General features: G+C 39.2%; 1 pseudogene; it reads right to left on the reverse strand.

Moving 5' to 3' along the window:
- LOC138051663 (uncharacterized protein YdhS-like) overlaps positions 1-4,623 on the reverse strand; it is a 34,314-nt pseudogene extending 29,691 nt beyond the window's left edge.
- Between the last annotated feature and the right edge of the window lie 377 nt (positions 4,624-5,000).

Raw genomic sequence — 5,000 nt, forward strand, 5'->3', positions numbered from 1 at the left:
AGTGCGCTAATGATTATCAACAAAATTGTATTGGTTGTTCATTGATGCTATTGACTGTTTAGCCATGGTTTAAAATTTTATTGAATATATTAATTGTTCACTAAAATGAATGCCGATTGGCGCAAATGATCGAATTTTCGCATTATTGTCTGACTTTTAGCGCAAATGGTTGCGTAATTTCTCTAAATGAACAGCAAAAGGTGTAATTACTCGGGCCCGTAGGGGCACGAGTTATAAAACTCGTTAGATTTCCAGTTTTCGTTTTTTCCTGTGCAACAAAATGTACAGTAGAAGAAAGTGACGGTGTTTGATTGGGCAATGCACAGTAGAAAGCCTGTGGCGGTGTTTTGATTGGGTAATGCAATAGCTTCGAAACGGGTCGTTCCGCGAACTGAATGAAACACGAATATACTCGAATGTAACTGAAATGGACGCAACTATTCAAAGTGATACAAGTAAAAATGCTAATTCTTTAATAAGGAGCCGGTACCTTATTGAGAACTACTCTGAAGATGACAGCGACAAAGAAAATAACTCACAAACAAATGGACGCCATATTGGAATCTTCTGAAGACAAAGTAAAAACATTGGCACAGCGAACAAATGGCCTCACGCTTGTACCATTTTCACCGCGAACAAATAGCCTCCCGCTCATTGTACCATTGACTACGTATACGGGGATAAGTTTTTGTCTATTGCGTTTTTTGTTTTTTATTGTTAAACAGTTTGTTTCTTGTAATGGTGTAGCTTATATCCTTTGTTCAACTAGCCATATTAGACCATTTTAGCGATCGTGTTCACTGCCATCTTGTGTACATAGTTCTGTAAGTTCTAGTTGTACAAGATTTGATGTCATCAGTGGAGACTGTGATCAGCCTTTTAGAAAATAAATTTGATGTAGTTTGAAACGCTGTACACTTATTTGATTCTCAATGATAATAAAGACTTGATCTCAAAGGAGAAATACAGGTCTCGATAAGCAAAAGTGTGTTTACTTTAGTTGTGATTTGCGTGTGCATTGACATAGACGTGCACGAGAACCGAGCAGAATTACAGAAAAAAAGGCTGAGATGTCTATTTTATAACCGCAGAAAAAGGAGGAAACTTGCTGGAAGGTATTTGGTTAACAATGTACCGAGGTCATCCACATTTCACCGTGTTACTAGCCAAGGAGATCATTTGCTCGTAAACACAACTATAGGAGCTTCCTCAGATATGCATTTAAATCTAAGCACGTGGTATGTAACACTTTTCCAAAAGCTAATTGCCATGGTTTATGCTTCGATGTATTGTGCACATAAACAAGTATCTGTTCTTCTATTTAAATGAGATTTTACCTCCCTATCAGTAAAATACGGTTAATGGAACGTGACCGTACTAAAAGGGCTATTCATGTTGCGATAATTATCTTCGAGTTCTTTGTAGTCGGCCGTTCAACGTCATAAAATCTACGGTTTTGTTGTAAATAAAACGAGGACATAAAGACTTTGTTCCTAGATCTCAGATTATAACGTACACCTGCATTGGTCAAATCCCTTAAAGCCTCATTCATTACTGCTAAAGAGCATGTGTAATGCCTACCTGCTACATAGTAGAACCTGTGCAACTGGCTACTTTAATAGACAGGGTCTAGCTATAAAAGCCTCAGTTAGTCGTCCAAGGTTCACTTGGCAGTTCGTCTTCTATAGTAAAATCAACTACCTGTTTGCAATTTGTCAAAGTTTCCCCCCTCCCTCCCTCCCTTTAAAGATGGGTTGGATATACCGCTTTGCCGTCATTAAAATTGGGTCACTCCTGCGTGGTGTGGTTAAGTCTGCACAGCGACTTCCCCCAAGCTTGTTGGCTTATTTGCCTTTGTACATTGCTCACTAACCAATACTCTTGCCCGATCCAGCACGTCCTGTTTACCACTCAGCTCGTAGTGCTGGGGAGATAAGTGAGATTGTTCTATGTCAACGCAATCTGGAAGTTGCATAGGCTAACCAGCCGCAAGGCAGTGTTCCTTTCAAAAAACGCCAATGCGTCTGTTGTCTCGTTCTATTGCGCCTTGCGTTATATGTTTAAAAGCTAATTATATACCAAGGAACAGTGACATTAATTAACAATTATTCGCCGAAGGCGAAGTGATTATCGGTGAATATTCACCGAGACAAAGTCGAGGTGAATATTCACCGATAATCACTGAGCCTGAGGCGAATAATTGTTTTAGTATAAATACACAGGTGATTATTTCAAAAAAGAGGGAAAAAAAACATTTCAACGCGAAATCATCTTCACTTACAGTGGCAAAACGACTACTGGCAGCCATTTTGTCCGTCGAGGTGATTATCGGCTGATAATCCGAGATAGCGAGCCAATGAGAGCGCGCGATTTTGTATAATCACCTGTGTATTTATACTAATGGTCAATATTCCTTGACAGGCTTCTCACCGTTCAGAGAGTTTGCGTTTACATATCTATCTTTATTTCTCGAGAGTTTCAATAAACGAAGCGACAGGCCAAGTGACCCACACTACAGTATTCTATCTTTTCTCCTGCCCTTACCATTCAGGAAACGAAACACTATTTTTGTTTTTTGAAATAGTTTCTTGTTAAAAGTCTGGTCCACCGCATGGCATATTGCTAGTAAGTTCAACCTTTGCAGGGACATAACCCAGAAAAATCCTGGTTCACATCCCATTGATCCTAGAAAAACTACTGTCAAAGTGATGTTTTGTATGGCTCAAATGCTGGTAGTGAATGTGCAGCTATGTCACTATGTGCTACATGTATTATATAATTATGACAGAAAATTAATTACTTCCCTGTAATTATCAGTTATAAATGTAGGAGCAAGCTTATCGAGACAAACATATTTCATGTTAACAGGACTACCTGCAGAATTCATAGCGTTCAACACAACTTTTCAGATTCAATACAGCCCAAGTCATACTGGCAATGTACTTGGAAGTTGCACAATAGATTTTGCTTACTGTATATCTTTGATAGGTACTTTCCAAAATTTGGTCACAGAGAATTATAATTCTTTTCTTTTTTTTTTTTTCTCAATGCGTGAGTGGGCAGAATTCAACAAATCCTGCAATCTGATTGGTTCCGGGAGCCGGCGGAATTTCTCATCCGGCCTGCTCACGGCAGGCGGAATCATAGCCTTGATTGCGTGAGCTTGTGTGATGACCTTAAATTTCCGTTTACATACAGAGGTTATTTTTCATTAGAAAGGACGTTTGGAAATAGAATTCAAATAAAAAAATATTTCTCTTTGAAAAGTTCAGTTTGTGAGTCTCTTTAATACTGCATTCGCTATCAAGCAGGGGCACCCAACGAATCTGTTCCTCACATTATCTGTTCCCCAGGGGAATCTTGCTGGCTGGCAAAAATACAGGTGTTTCGATTAGCTGGCTGGGAAATTTTGATATTGATAGAGGTTTTGCCTGAGACTTGCTGACTTTTTCTAGCATTTCAACCCGAGCTGGCTGTAGAAACTCTGAATACTGAAGACGACTAAAAAAATAAAAATAGAAAATAGAAAAAAAGAACCCCTTCCCTGTCCCAGAGAGTAGTCACAAACATACGACGGCTGGTCAGAGTGATTGCGCTTGCGGAAAAAACCTGTTTTGTCCCGGTTTTGTCGCTTTTGTTCGGTCGTTTTGGATAGAGGGATTTGAAAGCGCGCGGAATTCCTGGCTGGGAAATAAATTTGATCAGCTGGCTGGGAAACCAACCAATTTTATCTAGCTGGCTGGGAAATTTCTTGTGTGTCTTGCTGGGAAAAAGGAACAGATAATGTTTTCCCAGCAACACTGAAAAATACCTGAAAATGCCTTAATAATATTTATTTTCATTAACTGGGGTATAATAATACAATTTACAACAAATTGGTCGTTGGGTGCCCCTGATCAAGAGCGGTGCGAGTCAATTAAGTTGATTATCGGTGTTGTACAAAACCTGATCTTCTGGCGATGTCCTTGAAGCTGTCATTGTTTTAATCATTAAAATACATCAAGAGACTGTGCCCTTTAAAAATCGTGACTGAAAATAGAATCTATTAACAATCAATGAGGGTTTGCCCCCTGAATAAAAAAGGAATGGGGCAGTCTTAAAACCAGGCTTTGCATTTGATGTGAAAACTTGAGGGGAAAAGAGGAAATAAAGTACTGTACCACCTTACCTTAGTGAGATAACATTCAACAGCTTACGGCTGTAAAACTCGTGTCGGCTGGACTGGTTTTTGGCTGCTTTAGGGACGATCTGCCCAGTAATCTGTTTTGACAAGATAATATATCACTGCCAAAGATAATAATATATACAGTTTGGTTATTTAACAGCCAATTAAAAGTTGTGCTAGTGACCTCAGTGTCACGTTGCCGAACATATTCCAAAGTCCAAAGCCCTTCCTGTCTTAAATTCCTGCATTTGAATGTAAAGGGAAAGTTTCACTGATACACGATGCTGGATCACGTCCTTTAAAGCTGAAAGAATAATATAATTTTTTAACCTTTGGCCAGTCCAGGAAATTTACTAGTGTTCTCAGAGAGTCAGGAAGTTACGGTGGCCCACAGCTGTCACGGCTAAATCATTTTGTTCACGGCAATATCTATTTGATCACGGCAATAGGGAGTTTAAGAAACGACGAGGGCTACGGCATCGACAACGCCAAAAAGCAGTAATATTATTGGTTGAAAACACCAAAATGATCGTGCTGCACGTGCGGCACGCATTTTTGAACATTTCTCTTCCGTGTTCGTCAAAACTACTACATGAAATGACCAAATTTAAGGTATTCACGACAACGTGGACAAACTGCAATGAATCTTTCAGTCTCACTCTTTACTTCAAATCCGTCCGAACCAATCCAGTTTTAGGACACTTCGCCCATATTGAATAATATAAACAAGATGGAATAATCATGAAATACTTAAAATAGCTCAAACTTATATTTTTAAGTGACGTTTTCGTCGCCGTAGCCGTCGTGGTTTCTTAAACTCCCTAAATATTAATAG

The sequence above is a fragment of the Montipora capricornis genome, chromosome 6 (genome assembly GCF_036669925.1).
Source record: "Montipora capricornis isolate CH-2021 chromosome 6, ASM3666992v2, whole genome shotgun sequence".
Classification (NCBI taxonomy): domain Eukaryota; kingdom Metazoa; phylum Cnidaria; class Anthozoa; order Scleractinia; family Acroporidae; genus Montipora; species Montipora capricornis.